Source organism: Calidris pugnax, unplaced genomic scaffold (assembly GCF_001431845.1).
Source record: "Calidris pugnax isolate Ruff unplaced genomic scaffold, ASM143184v1 scaffold81, whole genome shotgun sequence".
Lineage (NCBI taxonomy): Eukaryota > Metazoa > Chordata > Aves > Charadriiformes > Scolopacidae > Calidris > Calidris pugnax.
Window position 1 is genome coordinate 11,342,105 of NW_015090880.1, and position 19,342 is coordinate 11,361,446.

General features: G+C 45.5%; 1 protein-coding gene across 2 annotated transcripts in view; it reads right to left on the reverse strand.

Annotated features, from left to right (window-relative positions):
• Positions 1–17,771, reverse strand: part of PLXNB1 (plexin B1) — an 80,469-nt gene extending 62,698 nt beyond the window's left edge. Inside the window, exon 1 of one of the 2 annotated variants that reach the window (XM_014946793.1) lies at positions 17,753–17,771. The gene's annotated coding sequence lies outside the window, so the exon portion shown is untranslated. Of the gene's footprint in view, positions 1–5,782; positions 5,891–17,752 lie in introns of those variants that run through there. The other variant, XM_014946794.1, reaches the window with a different exon arrangement.
• Positions 17,772–19,342: the final 1,571 nt, after the last annotated feature.

Below are 19,342 nucleotides of genomic sequence, written 5' to 3' on the forward strand. Positions count from 1 at the left end.
GGGGGTGGAGAGTGGGGGGGTCCTATTGCAAAAGCTGCTGCCACAGAAAAGGGCAAAGCAGCTCCCAACAAGACCGAAGGAGGATTTCTGCTCAGCAGCTGGATGGGAACGCGCTCCTGCAAGTGTTCAGCACAAACGCCACTTAAAAAAAAAAATAATCTGCTGTTGGCCATTTGTCTAAATTGCAGGAACTCCTGGAGGAAGGCTGAGGCACAGAATCCAATTCGAAGGAGACTGCTTATCCCTTCACACCCCACTTGTGTGATATTTATTCTGGGGACTGATTCCCATTGCAGTCCCTTCCTAGCTCCCCTTCTCCCCCTCACTACAACATCCAGCCCAATTAGCATGTCTCATCCAAGCCCTTCCAACCACCACTCCCTCGTGTTCATTTTGATGGGTTTCATCATACGAACTGCTTCCCTACGTTACAGTTCACTCTTCACTTTTAACACAAAGCAGCAGAGGGATATGCATCCAAATCTCAGGGCCAGTGGTGTCTGAGACAAAAAAATGCAGCTGAGAAGGCAGAGGAACACCAAGGTCATCACTTCCTTGCATGATAGGCTCAAGTTTGGAGAGCAAAGCCTTTGCGAGGTACAGATGTCAGCTGTTTGCTTTCTGGGGAAGGTGATATTCATTGATAAAACAAACACAAACTCAGTCAAAGTACGAAGTAACCAGTGGCACCATGGGCCCACATGGGATACTTCCATCCACTCATCTCCATCTCCTGCAGAGAAGCTGTTCACTGCACAGGAGGCAGTCCCTGCCTGAACAGTCGCATCTCTCTCCCGTTACAGAGAAAGGAGCTACAAATTGCAGTTTTACTGTGAGAAGGGGTTTAAACCCAAGCCCAGCAAAGTCTTGTTGCCTCCAAGGAGAGATGAGAAGTTGCCTTCCCTCCAGCATCCTTGTTCTCCCAGCAGCAAACCTGCAACCTTCCCTACCCCACTGCCTCATACCTCCAACAGCCACACAGTCCTGCCTACCCCCTTTTCCTCAGTAAGGCAGCCATCGAGGCTCCGAATTCAGCACACCCGTCTGCAGGTGGTGTGCTTCACATTCAGGCAGTACCAGGGCAGGATTCTATACGTTTCTCTCATCCTTCCTGCACTTGGAGAGTAATGAAGGCAGAGTTGCAGAGTTCCCACCCGGCAGCCAACGTGTATCCAAACAGTGAGAAACTCATCAACTTTGTTTGGATTGCCCAAGCGATGTAGAGAAGGTTTCTTTTATTATTGTTGTTGTTTGGGTTTTCAGGGGGTTTGTTTTTACAAAATCTGGAACAGCACAAAACAAATGTAAATCATGAAAAGAAACACACCTTTTTTTTTTTTTTAAAAAACAGAAGTGGGAAAGACTTTCACTATTCCTAAAGCTACTTTCACCGTAAACTTAACTGAGTCTTAAAAATGCTCTTTCAGGGACACAGAGTGAATCACAAGTAACACCATCCAATGCCATTTTATCACATACTGTGTCAGACAACACACTACATATGGATTTATCCCTTATGCCACTTATAGCACTTTGTAAGGTATCTCTTGCACTCCTGTACATCTACATCAGTAAGTGCCTCCTCCACAACACCTGCAGCTACAAAACTAGTATATTGAAAAGATGATTATGCTGAGCATCCATAAGTTAGCAAACTCTGGAACTCAGGTTACCCCTTTTGCAAATCAAATACAAAATACTCCCTGACTGTACAGACACATACACAGAGTTTTGCTGTGGGAATGCCAGCTCGTTCAGCATCATCCTCCCCTGCCAGAAGGATCTCTAAATGCAAAGCTTAATAGAAACAGTTAATATCCCGAGTGTGGCTCCGAGCCATCTGAGCTCTGTGGTAATATAATCGGGTTCATAATGCTCAGAATAGCACTCTGGAGCCCTAGTACAGACTAAGACCTCACTGTATTAAGTGTTGTGTAGATAGTTGTAGTGGTGCCGTTTTCTCTTCTGTCAAATTACTGAGCACCATATACAGGAACCAACCGTAACCCATATTTTACAGAAGTTAGGACACAGGAGAGCAATGTATACTTTTTAAATGTCTTTTTTTGGCAGCTAAATCAAGTTAGTACTTTCACAGACACACGGGGGGGAGGGAGGGAGCGGAACACTGAGGTTACTCTCTCTCTCCGGAGCAGACAGGCAAAAGCCCAGTTCAGCCAAAGCTCACTGAGGCTCTTTATGTTCCCGTTCAGTGACAGAGGTCACTTGTCGAAGACTGAACCAGATCTGGTGCTGGGCAGCTTGCTAAGCACACTGGCAAAAGGATCTGAGCTATACCCTTCTCTGCAGTTGTTTGCATTTCTTCGGGAACACCAAACGCCTGGAGTCCATCCGAGCACCACTTGCACTCCCTTTGCTCAAAACATGCCTTTTAGCTCCAAAGTAAAATTTGCCTTAAACTCCTCTTGCTCTGAAGAAAGGAAGTCTGTAGACAGGATCTACGAAGAAGGTAATCGCTTGTGTTTGCCAAAACACTTCATTTACTCAAATTCTAATTCTCTTGGCACAGTTTTCAGGATATTTTCCTACCATAAATACAGGTTAGATCCTTGTTTGAGCTGATCATCCTGTCATCCTTTCAGGTGCCCATCGCGCAGCGGGTGCTGCAGCCTGCTCGCACTTCCCAAGCATCCAGAAGTCACAGCTCTTCAATTCATTGATTTTTAAGAGGCACCAGGTCACGCTGTCTGGCCTTCAGTTGATCACAGTTCACAAGGCTTTCTGCACATTTCTGGCTTAGGGACCGTATGTGTTTGAAGTGAATAGAGACTAGATGCCTTTTGGCGAGACGCCCGAGGCAAGGGCCTCAGGAGAGAAATCCACCATTTCCCAGGCTGATAGAAATGGACAGGCATCCCCTCGCGTCAACTTTTATTCCCTATTTGTGAAAAGGCTGAGGGAGCTGGCTATTACAAGTGGGAAAGGAAGAGCTCTAGCATCCAACACAGTTGCAAACAGTGTACCCCCCATAGCAGGGGGGTTGGAACTAGATGATCTTTAAGGTCCCTTCCAACCCTAACCATTCTATGATTCTACTCAAAGAAATATCTTACAAGAGGAGACAGAAGTAGGCAGCTGAGTAGAGGGGAGCCCTCTGCAGAAACATGGCAAATACCACTGCAGAATCATCTCATCCTATAGGCTGCTCCTTCAGATCCGCACCAGCCCAAGTGCCCTGATACAGCGAGAGAAAACGCTATGTGATGGGAAAAGGAAGGGACTATGTATTCGGATAAGCAGGAGGAGGCTATGTATGAAGCAGGACATTCTCCTCTCAGCTAAAAAAAGCCGTGGTTTTCAGTGCTGGTTTTCCTTTCCTCTGCTGTGTTGTTTCCCAGCAGAATCTCATCAGCTGATTGCACAGTGTCTGATCAGAGCCTGTCCTGCCTGCTGCCCCTGGCATGGGGCTCCCCAGGGACTGCTCAAAGGGTAAGGGACAGAAGCAAAAGGGGACACTAAAAATGTGGCTGCAAAAGCTTGGGTGCCAGCATGTTCTCCCAAGCTCAAGAGAACAAGTGGGGAAGCAGAAAGAGAAACTTTCACAAAGCTGTTTCTTAAATCAGATTTACAGGGATAGAGTGAAACCAGGCAGGGTCATGGGTGAGGGAAGATTGACCAAGTTAATAGCTAACCAGCAAGACTGCCACGAGAGACCACAGCCTACAAGAGATTTTCACAGGGGAACACCGGATCCAAAACAGCCACCTGCAGACCAACTGGGAGCTGCTGCTGTCTCCGCTCTTTCTGTACCATTACAATGCAATCACAACTATAGCACTGTCCTTCCCCCTCTCAAGTCCCTGTTCCTCTAAGAGGAGGTCATAGTCAAAACTATCTTTTCTCTCTTTTGTGTGCCATGAGCAATGAAGATTTGCAGTCTGGGTTTTAGCAACTAAAGTAACTGCTGTGAAAATATTACTGGAGTTTTTTGCAATTTTTGCCAGAACATGAGAGAAAAGCCTTCCAGCTGCTTGAAAAGGTACTGTGTACAGAGGCGCAGACCTGCAGGGACAGCAGAAATGGAAGTCCTGCTGCTGTGGTGGACATTCCTGACGCTGTCAGTGTGGGAAAGAGGATGAAGCTGGCTGCTGCTCTACCTGTAGTCGCTCAGGAAACAAGCCATCACGACCTACAAAAATTCCAGTGGTCTCATGAAGAGTAGTTTCTAGGAGGAAGATTTTTCATGAAGATAATCTTGTCTATTGGTTGAATAACTTCTTTGTTCCAGGCTACAGCTTAAAAAAAAAAAAAGCTCCTTCCTGTTATTACTTTGCCACTCAAGACATTGTCATTGTCACCTTTCAGATGTGTAAGCGTAAGAGACAGCAGCAGCTGAGCTGTGGTAATTAGGAGGGAGAGATGTGCAGGCCTCGTCTTCACATCTTTCTGTTAAGATGCAGTTTACACTTTGGCAGGTTTAACAGTCCCCAGTGAAAATAAGCCATCTGCATCTACTCCAGCAGACCACCCTCTTTCTGAACCTTTCAAATAGTTCTGGAAAAATCAGCGTTGCCTCCCTTACCCTGCTTTCTATCAGACCCAAATGCAGTCACAAAACCATTACTTCTCTTATTTACAGTAATACAGGAACACTGGCTCTAGAACTGTTTGCAAGACATCTCCTTAAAAAAACCCCACCATTTCCCATTTTATTCAAGCATCTACAGAGTTCAAAGTTACACCGCTCTCTGTACTTGCAGCAGGGAAGCCAAGGAGGACGGGACCAACCTCATTCAATTCTATTCACACGCATCCTTCCCGAGGAAAGCCAATAACTTTCGGAGAGTCTCTGTGGACTTTGCTCCACTGCTTTGCACGCTGAAGAATGGCTGGTTGGAAATCCTCTTTTCATTCTGTGAGCACAGACCCAAAGGTTTTCATCCCTGTGAGCTCAGAAATTTCCATTTCCATTTGAGAGAGACGTTTTCCTGGCAGTTCTCAAAAGATGCATTTGTAAAATAGGAAACAACCTCAAGGAATGCTAAAGCAAAGGAAGAAAGCTGTACGTGGACAGGCTTTCTCCCCCAGCCAGGAAAGGAAATTCCTTCTCAGCACCGATGCCCCATAAACACAACCTACTCTGCCATTACCAAATACTTGATCAACACAGAGTGACCGGCTGCCCACCCTACCCTGCACAAACACCCAACATTTTCCTACATACTGGTTTCAGATCAGCTGGGGCAACAGCCACCAAAATCTCAGAAGAGAGAAATCAAGCCCAGAAACATGTACTTGTATGTTTGTGCCAGACAAGAAGGGAAAATAAGGGGTGCACGACAGAGGTCTAGGACAAATTACGGAGGTGTGAAGGTATTCCAGTGAACTCACTACCGAGAAGACACAGTTGTGTCAGTGATTTTTAAGCTTGTGGCCCATAGACTTTTGTTGTCTGCAAAGGTAATTAAAAAAGCAAATCTATTGCCGTATCTCTAAAGGAAAACTTTTAGAAGTCTGCAAATCCAAAGAGGTTGAAACTTGCTTCTTTCAAGTGCAAAACATTCAGATGGCCCAAAGCCAAGTCCCAGAAAAAAGCCCTAGTCAGTAGCTCAGGAATGCCAGCTCTTAACACAAACCAAAAGCATACAAACCTTCTGGTCGGGCAATTCACAGTACCATCTCCCACCAAAAACTCACTTAAAATTGCACTATTAAAATTGCAGCTATCATCCACCTCCTTGATTCTATGCCAGGGAAACCTAACCAAAGTCTCACTTTGACACTCTCCAAAGTAGTCAGCTGAGTGAGCTATTTTTCTTACCTCGCTTTGGGGAATTCCTGCTTAGGATCTCTGTAAAGAGAAACAAGAAGGCTTCATGCCACATCAGGCAGGATCCCTTCCATCACTCCCGGCTCCTTAGCAAAGGCATTCCTGAGGCGCACTGTGCCCTAATAAATCAACACAACCGCTCCAGGTTTCCCCGGCAGCTGGAAACTGGAATTCTGCAGTGAAGGCAAACACCTCCCCAGCTAAAGCAAACACGGCCAGGGAGCCCCTGCTGAGCGCCCACAGCTACTGTCAAAAGAGGGACCAGAGAGAAGGTGGGGATCCTAAGGCATCTGACTGACAAAAGGCAATCCAACTTAGAGACAGAAGATGGCCATGAGTCCGGCCCTGACCTAGGCATCCCTCTGCACAGGCACGCGCTTGCCAAAATGTTTTACCAGAGCAAAGCCACAAATCTTCGCTTTTAGAGCAATGACCGTCTTGCCCCTGACATGGATGGTAGTTTTGCCTTTAAGAGCATTTGTTTTAGAGTTTAGGAGGCTCACGTAAAAGACCCTGCAAAAGTACAGAACAAAAATAGCCCAGTCTTAAACAGCTTATAGCTTAACTCTAAAATAAACGAAGACAAAGGAAACGGTACTGATCAGCATGAGCAGCAGTCAGCACAGCAGAACAAGACGACTGCTGTTTCCAGGGGTAAGGGAGGTGTTTGGGTTTTTTTTTTTTTTCCTTCTTTCTAAACGGCATAACAGAAAAGACCTGATGAAAGGTTTTTGAAAAGAATTATTAGGTGGGTTGGCATACATTTATGGGCCAACCACCTCTCACACAGAAACCAAACCAGTGTTTTTCAAAAGCAGCACAAGGAAACAACAGAGGCTAATGTTACCAGACAAACAGCAGCAAGAGTCCAACTTCCAGCACTAACGTTTGCTAGATTGCATACAAAGAACTAGATGGGCTGCTTCAATACCCCATTTTCAATTGCACTTTGCGAGTAAAGGAGGAGAGTAGCCAAAGCAGGGCTGAAACAGTGACAGTAAAAGAAAAACAAGAGTTGACTGCCTCAAATGCTCTTGTAACAGGCACAAACCCATCAATACTTTAAAAATAAATCTCATTTACTAAAACAAAGGCATCTTCCTCAGATGCACACTGAGAGCTGGAGTAAATATCTAGTTTTCGCACAAACCCATCAATACTTTAAAAATAAATCTCATTTACTAAAACAAAGGCATCTTCCTCAGATGCACACTGAGAGCTGGAGTAAATATCTAGTTTTCAACATCTCCAGCTCCCAATAGTGGTTTTCCAGGGAGAGCCTTCAGTGCACGGATGGGAGGTAGCACAGGATAAGCATGAACAAAGCCCACTTACGTCAGACCCGATCTGTACAGCAAACCCAAGTCTTCAGCTTCCACAGCATCACTTGGACCCCTCACTTTGAGACCACTTTAAGGTGTATTTTCCTCCCCACTCCCTTGAAGAATCACCAGATCCCAGTCTATAAGCAAATACTGCCTTTAAGGGAAATCCCCGTCTACCTACACATGGTTAATTGAGACACACACACCCCCACCAGGCCCCTAACAGTGCACAGCAATGGTGGGAAGCCCGCAGACCCATCAGTAGGTGAGAGCCAGGAGCCCCCCAACCATGGATCATCCCTCCTAGCCCCCAGAAAACAGACTTGCAGGTCGCTATGTGAGATTCCCCCTGCAGAGCTGCGTGCTGTCTGGGAGGACCCTGAGTGGCAGCAGGGCACTTAGAAGCCCTGGGTCTCAAGAAAGGAATGAGATGAACGTGTTGGGTGAAGGACTCGTACATATGTATAAGTGGAGAGAGACAGACACAAAGGAGGGTGGGAGGGAGTCAAGCAAGACTTGTCTCCGGGCCTTGTGCTTATTTTGACCTTTCAGTTAAAGGTTCCCCGAAAAGGCACTGTTCAGCCCCAAGCCTGATTAGACGTCTTGGGAAAAACAGAACACAAAGCATCACACATGAATAAGCACAGAGCTGTAATACGGTCTTGATATTCCCACCCATCCATATGGCCAAAAAAAGCGAAGTTCTTCAGTGCAAACATTGGCAGCAGCAATATGAAACTAATGTGTTAATTAGCAGACTTCACAATCCAGCACAGGCCAGAGATTGCTGATGTTGGCTATTATATAGTCAATCAGAAGCCAAACAGAGCAAGTACCTCATTAGTTAACCCATTCAGAACAAAGTTAATAATTTGCCAATTGCAGGTTTCTGGAGTGAGCAGACCAGGGTCTGTTTTCCAAACCTCTTTTCCCAGGGATATCTTAAAATGTATTTGCTATGGCAAGCTCTCCATCATCATGATCACTCGCAGATCTTCTCTTTATTTATATTCAGTCTGAACTTCGATGTTTAGCTTAAATTCAGGCAGCCCACTGCCTTGCTTTACACAACATCAGACTAAATGAGCTCAATGATTTGTCTTGCCTTATAAAATGGTAAGTTAGTTTTCAGCCTGTAAACAATCACAAGTTACTCTGTAACAATCATAGGCTAAATGACAACATTCATCAGATTTATTTGTAAAGGATTTTCACAATGAATACAAGAGAAGATTAATGAAAGTAACTGAAATTAATTAAATGCAATTGGAATTTAACACTGTTCCTTGGTGTACATGGGTTTACACACCAACTGCTTAATAAAACTCTATTTTCCTAGACAGTTTAATCAGTAAAATAAGTACCAGAAGATGGGTCAGACAGAGAGATCAGCTTAACGGTGAAAGAAATACTGTAAGAAATATAAAGAAGATGTCATTCTCAGGAGTCACCTGAAGTACAAACCTCAAGTGAACGCTCCTGTCATGAACAAGGTTCTTCATATCCAGGATGTACCACTCACGTTGCATAAAACATTTAGACATGAACAAAGTTTGAGAGGAAAAAAAACAGGGATGAGAAACACAACTGCATTAGTCTTGGGATTATTTCTAAAACACAGAAAACCAGAAATCAATTGTAGCAGGACTAGTCAGAGTCACATAATTTAAGGTAAGACCACTCCGACTTCCTGCCTAACACACAGGCGCTGTTCCATTTTATCCACTCACACCTCCACAAAACCCATTAAGTGGTTCTGCAAAATGTAGTGGTTTATGGCATCTAGACTAGAGGTCTTTGGAGGTCAAAACATAAGTTCACTGCTCTCCTAGTAGTTTGCTCTAGCAGCTCTACCATTCTTTCTGGCAGCAAGGCCAGTCCAATTTCTTATTTGTTTGCCTTCTGCCTTGAGCCATTAATTCCTTCTCTGCTGGATTAAAGAGTAGCTCCTCAGAGTCAATTATGCACGTGCTTTAACCAAGTCACCTCTCAATAGCTTTTTTGGGAATCAGCAGATCAGTCCTGTCGGTCTCTCATTACAAGGCACCTTCTTGAGTGCTTGAACAACTCTGAATGGTTAGATTTTGGTTTGGTTGGGGTTTGTTCTGGGGGTTTTTGGGGTGGTTTTTTTTCTTTTGTTTTGTTTTTAAATATCAATTTGATTGTTATCCCCACCACCTCCTCCCCCTTCTTCAGGGTCACTGCTTTGGTGAAGCACCCAATTGGCAAATGATCAGCATCCCTGGCACACAGAAGTCTATACTTGCCTGTATCAAATGGATGTTATTTCACTAGACCCGTTTTACAGCATAACGGAGGAGCTACAGAAATCATAGACTGCAGAGATCGTATCAGTTAGCTAACAGGCAATTATCTATCTTAACTGACTGTTAAGGAGCTCGTATCTTTCTTAGTCACCATTTAATCATTTCTCTAAAAGCACTAAGGAAAACTTCACTACCTGATCCCTATTCTGCCAAAGATTTACGTACTATTCAGAATCTTCAAGCAAGAAAATCCCAACAGACGTGTCATTTCCAGTTGAATTTGCCCTCAGCATTGCCTGCTTCTCTACTGAATCAACATTAGCAATGGCTTCAGATTTATGTCCAGAATACTGATGAACTACTGAAGAGCACAGAGTACAGACGCTCACTGAAGATGCCTACTAGGAATAACATTTTCTGACATGTCCCCAGTAACCCAGGATTTCAGATGCATCAGCCTTTTTTTTTTTAATTAAATAATTATGAGGTACGCTGTTGATATTGGCACAGTTCAATTATTCATACCATTGTACGGCTCCAAGTCAAACATCCTAATAAACACATTACATGAACATAGTCACCTGCTGCCCTGTACTCACCTGGTTCTTTCCAGCTGTTCTTTCTTACTATTAACGCAACCAAACACTTCAGAGGTATATATCCTCTGAACTATACATCAAAACCAATAACTATCCATCTCAAATCTCCCCAAAGACCTGAGTTATTCAAGATCACTGCACGAAAAGCATTAAGACCTTGTAGATGTGAACCAGGCACTCCATATCAGGAGAGCTAGTACCTCTTACTGCTTCTGCTCTATCAGGAAGCCCCTTGAACTTCCACCTCCAACCAGCAGTTCCATTTAGTGACAGTTCTCCTTTTGTGCTGTGTCAAACACACATCTAAGTTCGCAGGGAGCACAAGGCAGAGAGTGTACGCTCTGTGTGCAGGCAGGAGCACAGGCCAGGGTTTGGGTGCAGGTCAGTGTGACAGCAGGACGGGCTCTGCCCATTATCTCACACAGAAGAAAAGAATTCCAAGGCAATAGTGTAGAACGAGACGTGGTTTTATCAACCCTTAACTTGGTATTTTCAAAGCAAGAAGCTTACTTGCCATTGTGAATCCCCCCCAGCCCTGCTACCAGGGAACACTAATACCTGCTGTCTGTTAGGGACAATGTCCTCTTGGATGAGATCCTCAACATAGCTCCAAGCAGCAGGAATGTGAAGCCTATGGAAAACTGGTGGCAAGGCAGGCTACCCGTCAGTTTTAACAGCAGAAACACTGCTCATATTTATGCATGACCGCTCAAGTGAACTGCATGACTGCTTTTGTTGATCTGCTCTCAGCGATCTATTCTTTCAGTGGGAACACCAGGAGGAAGCCACGCTGGGACTGGGCAAGGGAAAAAAAAATACCCTGTGGACATAGTGAATGGGACAGAAAATTCCCCTACAATTTCTCTAAGTTTATTTGCAGTGATGCTTTGCATTGACTTTTCTAGCAGCTTTTTGGGACACCTTCACACATCAAAGCCCAAGCCGCACCACAGTAGTCATTTTGACTAAAGCTACTTTAGAAATTGATTAGACGATTGATTTTGTCGTAGTTTAGATAAGAGACAAAGTGACCTTTCCACTCCACAAAAAACAAAGGGAATTAACACATGTAAACAGTCTGCATTTTAAAGGAAGTGGTTTGCAGAATGAAAGTTCTGTAATACTCTTTTTTCCTTGTAGTTCCCAAAAGATCAATTCTACTTTCCCCATTTGAGCTTTTCACCTTTCTGTCCCAAACAGGCCAAAGAGACAAGACTTCTCAGAGCACATACAGAAGAGCAGCCTGAAAACAAACACAGGTCTTCCTACAGGTCACCGAGTGATAAAGAAATCAGTACCAATTTGTAGACTAACGGCTGTATTTCAGTGAAGCAGCATCACTAAGAACAGTTCCCAGAAGAGGTAACAGTTTCATAAGCACAAAAATTTTAGGGCTTTCTCTACACAGAAGAGAGGTTTTTGAGTTTTATTCTTCATTACAGAGCGGGATAACAAGGACGCTCCATGTGTTTATATTGGTTGAAACCATTTCCCTCGAGAATTACTGCATGCATTTGATTTCTACCTGCTTAAAATAAACACATTATATTTTGGGCAAAGTTCCATCATTAGGACCTTGTGCCTTCTGGTACTTCATACACGGTGCACTTGGGGATGCAGATTACAATCCTAGAGCCGAGCAGCCAGGTGTCATTTGTGTTTTGATGATCCAACAGGCTCTGGCAGCCCTCAGAGGACACGGAGCCTGTAATTGTCACTGCAGCACCCGTTAGGATTACACTGTGCTGGCAGCGCTGGGAGGAAGGTAAACAGATGCACAGCCTAATGGCTTTCAGACACCCAGGAAGCAAAGGAAAAGGATGAAACCTCAGGACTGCAAGTGCAGGTCATTCTCTTGTAACAGCTTTGCCCAGTGCAGCAGCAACCCTGGACTTCCCTGCTGCTGCTGCTGCCCACCCACACCAGACACCAACACAAACCCTCGGCCAGCACCAGAACATCAAACTGCAAAACTATTTAACCAGCAATGTTCATGTTTCTTGGGCTGCACGAGCAGAACGCCAGCATGCAAGTTCCTCCCAGCAGGATGCCCATCACTGTCATCATCTGGAAGGTAAGCACTATTTAGATGTTATTTGTCTGTAGCTAATGAGTTTGGCATCCACAGACCCACTCCAAGAGCAGTTGCTATAGCAGGTTTGTGATGGTGGGATGCTATGATGTATCTGAATGGTTGGCTCCAAAATAACATGAGCCTGCAATGCGGCCATCAGCTTCCCTACTCTGTACAACCTTTATTCACAAACTTCAACAGATACAGTTCTCCACAGTGTTGTGAAGCCTAGCTATGCATTATGGAACTGTGGCTGGTATCAATATGGGTCATTAAGGAAGGCTTCGTGATGCCACCGCCTTGTACACGCAGGACTTGGTACCACAATGAAATTGAACAATTATTTGCAAGACCATTGACGGCAAGCAGGCCTTCTGCCTTTTGTAGACAGAAAATGCATTTACAAGGTTCAAGTATCCAGAACACAATACCATTGCTACAACACACAGGAATAGTTTTAAAATGCAACAAGTAAGAAAGCGTGACTGTCAGAAGTACCCCAGAAACCTTTAGGTTTGTGGCACTCTGCTGAGCTTGCTCCTGAGGCTGCGGATCGGGAAGGGGCCATGGTGACTTGGTCACTATAAGGACAGAGACTTGACTGTCCCAAGCCCAGAAAAAGCAAAACAGCCTAAATGGCTCTTTCATCTGCCCCCGTGCAGCTGCTCATATGGCCACACTGCCAGCACACACAGCCCCCATCTCTGCTGCTATAGAGAATAACCTTGCAGGTAGCTGCCCTCTCAACAGTGCAGAGAACAAAACCAGCATTTGTAGGGCAGCTGCACCTCTCTGCTCCTTTTTCTTTAGCTCTACATCATCTCAGCAGTGCCAGGCACAGAGCACAACCAGACACTCCAGCACTGGGACTCCAGCTGCCTGTTACTGGGGCCAAGGAGCTCAGCATCCTGAGTCACTCGGGGATGGCAGTGCCACAGGGACTGCTCTGCCTTCTTGCCAATTCAAGTTTTGCCTACACTGCCAAGGGGACAAGCTGGCAGCAGGCAACCAGGGCCATTTTATAATTGCACATGCACCTCTGTTGGCTGTTACACATCTGGAGAACATTTTCTGGTTACAAATCCCCAACAGACAGGAAAAATCTAGATCCAGGAAGCAAACTAACAGTAAGAGTCAGTGCTACCCATTACAGCAATAGCAGTCCCCCAGAAGGCATAGGCATCCTCATCACATCCCAGTTACAGCTCTTCACTGTAGCCATGAGAAAGCTGCACTGACACACGGGCCAAGCAGCAGAAAGCCCTGGCAATCTTTGCCTTAAGTCTCTTTCAACAGTTTCAGGCTGACAAAAAATGCCATCCAAACTATGTTTCACCTAAACTCAGGATCAGAACATAAATTCACAAATGCCTTAGTCTCCCTAGTACCTTCAACAATTCTGCAGTCTCATTTCAGCAATTTCTCTCAAAATGCTAAACCAGCTAAAAAGAGTTGGCAAATAAACAGAGCCCCTGGTTACTACTTCTCTATTTCCCACAGTGGCACACATCGCTCTCATGCAATTAATTCAGCTGCACACCCGTTTTACCATTCTCTTGGGCAGAATCATTCAGTAATGGACTGCAATCTGTATGCAAGAAGTCGAGCAGTATGCAAATAGAGATCAAAACATCGATGGCGGTGGGATTCAGAAGTCCAGGAACTGCTTTTGCACTACAGCTCTCCAGCACATACATTTTTTGGCTAAACTGAATGTAGGAGACAGCATAGGAGAGGTGAGACAAGCTCATGACTCCAGCGTATGTAAGACAGCAGACAGATGATCCCAGAGAGTTACCAAAATGCTCTCACATGTGATAATTTACTATTAGGTAATTCACTAACAGAATTGCTCTCTCCAGCATTTTAAGAAGGTTAGGCTGATGCAAAAAATCTTGAGATCAAAGGTTGAAGTGCCAAAGAGAGAGTTACTTCAGGGCCATTAACTCCAAGCTGTCCAAAACCCTACAACAACTTCAGTGGTAACATTATTTCTGACAAAGTCTGGTCTGGCAGGAGCATCTCTGAAGCCCTTGTTTCTGTGCTTTAAATTCTTGTTGTCTGACGGACTTGACGAGCACAGAGCGCTTGCAGGACACTGTCAGGAGCATATTCTCAAGCATTTGCTTGGCCAGCTCTTCACAGAGGTTGGCATTTCTTTAGAGAGCCCAGAAACTCCTCACAGTCTCACACAGGAGGATGGAGGCACAGCCACATGTAAGTAAGAGAAGGATTTCAAGAGCGCACAATCTCCAGGAGTCTGGACCCGAGGAGAGGGAAACGGGCTGCTCTCCAGTTCTTAAGGCGACTCCACACAAAGAACAGGGAGGCTGCCTAGCCAAAATGTGAAATTGTATGGTATAGAAGAGCTAAAGGAACAGAGATAGAAACAAAAATGATTTTGAAATAGGCACACATGGGCAGAAACCTTAAGCTGAAAACACTGCTTCTATGTAGTAATTTTCAGAATTATTATAATAGGGTAAGATGTCAAATATACCCGTTCTATTTATAGAATGACATGCAATTTAGTCAAAAAACTAGCTTCATCAGCATAGACAAATGCATGAACACAATCAACTTCCCCCACCTGCAGTGTCCCAGGCACAACTACTGCCCTGCCACGGCAGAGCTGCAGGGAAGGGCAGGACGCAGGAGAGATGGCATTCTCCCTGCGGTGACTTCAGCAGCAGTACGATTCCCATCACTGCAACTCAGTTGACGGGCAGTACCACGTTATGCTGAGATGAGCTGACACACATGCTTTTTCACTGAAACACAGAAGCCTCAAAGGCAGCACTGCCTTTAAATTCAGAATTAAGGAAACGTGCAAAAGAGAATGAGAACGGTGATGACTTGAATTTCTCTGCACCTGCAGACACACAGCTTGTTAGCAACAGCAATCCATTTCGTTAATACCTTACAGCTGTGTATCCCGATGGCTCACCACAGATTCTCAGTGGGTATTTGAAGCAGGCAGTAACACAATTCCTAAACTCCAGCCCCGGATACAAAACCAGCTGCTAGACCACCACCAGGAACAAAGATCAATCCACCTACAGCCCCCGTGACACAGGGACAAAAGACTTTCCACATGAGGCAGAACGGGAATAGATACAAGTAGCAAGATAAAATTCCAATGTTCAGATACTTCAAGAAGGGAAACGAATTATCAGTTCCTAAAAGGGAGTAAGCTATGAAGTTGCAGGAATTTTGAGAGCAGCAGCAGAGGCTGGAGAAACTCAACCCACCATTTCCACGCTGTTCTGTAGTTAAACTTCAAAGCCAAAAGCAATGTGAAATCTCACACGCTTGCCAGGCACGGGTGAAATGTTCCTCACAGTACTTGCACTGTTTATACTGCAAGCAAATAACTAAAGTTCACATGCAATTAAAGTCTGGCATCCGGGATTTTCCTTAGCATCTACATAATTTAAAGATTGACCTCATGTTTTGATCAACATCTAAAATCTTCTATGCTAGCACAAAGTTCTTTTCTACTTCTTTTCCCTCCTTTTTCTTTCTTGGAGGTGGCGGGCAGGATTTGAAAGTGAAATTCTAATGTTAAATTAAGAATGTTAGAAATCATATAAAAAATGATTCAAACAAACAAAAAAAAATCCACCTAAACTGACACCATTTGCTGCTTCTTTCCCCCCCACACCCCAAGCATCAGGAGGCAGTACTTACTTAGTTAATGAAAAGGAGACCCAAATCGCTTCCTGCAACCTCAAAAGAGCTCAGATGTCTTAGTTACTACTTGGCTAAAAAAATTTGTTAGCAGCGAAAACAAGTCCTCCACGTTTATTACTTAAGCAGCTGGGGAGAAAGAGCAGAGCCTTGAAGAGCTCACACCAAAGCACTGTGGTTCTTGTGCGTGTCGGTACAGGTCGAGACATCCTCCTTCATGTTTTCGCACCTTTGCAGCTTAGCAAGTCTGAGCTCCAGCGACTACAAGGCAGTTTATTAAGCAGGGCCACATCTCAGTTATCACTTCAGCGAACCAGAGCATGAGGGCTGATCCTATATGGTTCTAGAGAGCTACACCGTCAGAAAACCCCCCCTCCAAGCTGTTTTGTAGAGAGTCCCTAGATCCAGCATGTCTTTGGCTCTCACCACTGTGCTGGAGTGAAGACTGTGCAACACATGAGATTACGGTTTCCCAATTGAATTAAGCATCTACTCTGCCTCCTGGAACAACGGTATCATGTCATGAGACTGTGCACGTGCTCCTAATGTCTCTAATGCTTGTCCCTGGAAAACACATGCAAGAATTTTCTAAGAATTTTCTTCCGGCACTGAGACCAAACCAGCCAACGCTCAAATAACAATCAATATGAATCTCCTCTAAAGACATCATCACAACCATCAGGTCATCAAAGATGCCTCCAGTAGGACAAGGAAAATGATACCAGCACAATGAAAGACCAGCTGGCACATTCCCATAAAGGCAAAAGCAGCCCTCCTGTGGTTTTGATGAACAGCAGAAGATGAATCCTTTCAGATACAGTAATCCTGCAATCAGATACTCACAAGAACCACAAACAAATGCGAATCAAATCCAGGGCTTTAACAGATTATGGGGAATGCAAAGGAGAGTCAGTAGAACGCACCAGCTTTCCAGCACTCGGAGCACAAAGACATTTTGCTGAAGATCCAGGTGAGTGAAAAGGGCACGAGTCCAATCCCTGCTTCCTGAAACTAGCTCGTATCTAGAGGGCTAATTCTTACAAGAAAGCAGGCAGGCTCATGCCTCCTCTGACTGCTACCACCCTGCACAGCCTGCAAGTTGGGATGAATCAAAGTCCTATCATCTTCCTCCAGGATGCCCTTATGCAAGATTGGGAGGGTTCAGCTCAGAGCTTGGCTACAATAGCCAATTTGAAGTTTCAGGGAAAAAAACAACAACTCAACAGCTACAAACAAACAAAAAAAGAACAGATGGAGAGGCGGCCAGGGAGGAGGAGAAACTGCAGCCCCTGTGAGTTTGCTTTGACAGGCAGCAGAAAGGACTGAGACAGAGAGGAAGGTGACAGAATAAAAATAATGTGAATCTGACTGATTCAGAGGTAGAGCTTTTACCACAAAAACTATCAAGAATTGGTGAGAAGCATCTGCTTCATCTTCTTTTGAACTTTCCCTCATCCGTTGTTCTCTCTCCCCAGGTGACACTAAGGCATTTCTTCTACTGAAAAAAGATACTGTGCCTCCCTGTACCCAACACTGCTGGCTAAATGAACCGCTCCAGAAAGCAAACAGCAATAGAGGAAGACAGCAAATGCAATTACTTTTGTTTTCCCGTTGCACGGTGCTGGATAGCACACACCCCACACATTGGCAACCTGGGTGGGTGCTTTTTCCTTCAGAGCACGCCCAACATACAACTGGCATCACCGCTCCTTTGGCAGGCGGTCTCTCTCCAGGCACACAGGGCCACCTTCAGCAGCAACAGATACTTTCCAGACTCGTTCAGTCCTTGCAGCCTCTGCTGATGCTGCCAGGACAGCCCAAGTGTGCCAGCAGCGCTCGCAGAAACAACCCGGCTTTACACAAAGACTGGCACTGAAGGGAAGGGAATGGCTCTGGGAGCTCCTTACAACCCTCCCTCAGCTATTCCCTCTGCCCTTATATGGGAACATCCCCTGGCCCCGCCGGGAATATGATGCTCTTGGTGGACATGAAAGGTAAGGCAATACCTGAGCTGTCAGCACACGAGGACAGAATTCTTCTTTTCTGAAAAGCCAGCAGTGTCTAGGAGCCCAAACTCCTTCCAGCACTTACGTGGGAGAAAGCAGAGATTAGAGCGTCAACTGCTGACAGTCTGGGCCCACCTTTCTCAAGAGAGTTATGCTGGTAATTTTAATCTTATTAAATATTGTTAATCGTATTACTAACCTAACTCTTTTCACATGTTGGAAGAAATTTAAAGAGAAAATTCCATACGTGACCACGCTACGTTAAATGCTTTCTAGCCCACAGTCTCAGTTCAGGGCAAGCCCCCTCCAGTTCTGCCCCACTCAGGTGTGGATGAGCACGGACACAGCCCGCTCAGCACCAGGTTACCAACGAGTCCCCTTCCCTGCCAGATTCTTCTCTGTCCATAAATTGCTTGCTTTCTTCCCCTGAGATTTTGCCAGCCGTTCCTGGCCTCTCAAAGTGACCCTGGTTAAAACTTATGCAATTCCACGGCCAGTTGGTAACAAACCACCTCAATCGAGGGGAAACACCAGTTTTCCCATTAGGATGGCAAACCCATGTAGCACAACGGCTCGGAGCATCACCTTCCTCCCAAATCAGGGTGAATGCCTCCATCACCGGCACAGCTCCCGATGTCACACGCGCACACAACGAGACACATCGTTAATGCAACGCTCATTGATTCCTGCATTTAATCAGCAAGGCATAACACAGGACTCCCGTGACCTCCCCTCGAAAAGTCAGACCAGAAACGAGCAGAACGGCGTTCTGTGCCCCACCTTACACAGAATAAGGCCCTTGTTTTAGTAAAATACTGACACAAACACACACACCCCCAGCTGTTTTACAACACTCAGGATGGGAAACCCTTTTCTTTGTAACTACCCCCAGGACCTGGTCTCAGGACCACTCCTGTTCCAGACTGCTGCCTCCAGATAAAGCAGCAGTCATAGAAAGTTTAGATTTGAGGGGAAAAAAAAAAAAATATAAACGGCCCAGATATTCTCTCAGGACCACTCCTGTTCCAGACTGCTGCCTCCAGATAAAGCAGCAGTCATAGAAAGTTTAGATTTGAGGGGAAAAAAAAAAAAATATAAAAAGAGCTCAAATTGCACCGATGAAATAGAAAAACACACCTGCTGGGGAAAGGCAGAGGGGGGGGGGCAACCACTTGCTTGCGAACTGTTGGAAAGGAATAGGTGGGAAATGGGTGGAAAACGAGCTCTCCAGAATAACAGGAATTAAGGTTTTGGAGACAGGCAGGAAAAAATTAAATCACTGCTAAAGGGGGGAAAAGGTGAAATTTAAAGGATACTGACTTAAAACGGACGCCCACGCTCGGGGCGAGGATCGGGCAGCCCCTTCCAGCACGGCCTAAGGCCGTGCTGGAAGGGGCTGCCCGGTCCTCGCACCGCCACCGGCCCCGGTACCACCCCCCGGTCGCTTTGAACCAGCTCTTCCCCGCTTGCCCTCGCCGGTGGTCCCGCCGCCGGGGAGGGAAGGAGAAGGGGGTGTGGGGGTCCCTACCGGAGCTCGCCCCGCCCCGCTGAGCCGCTTCCCGGCCCCACCGCTCCTGAGGGGCCGCGCCC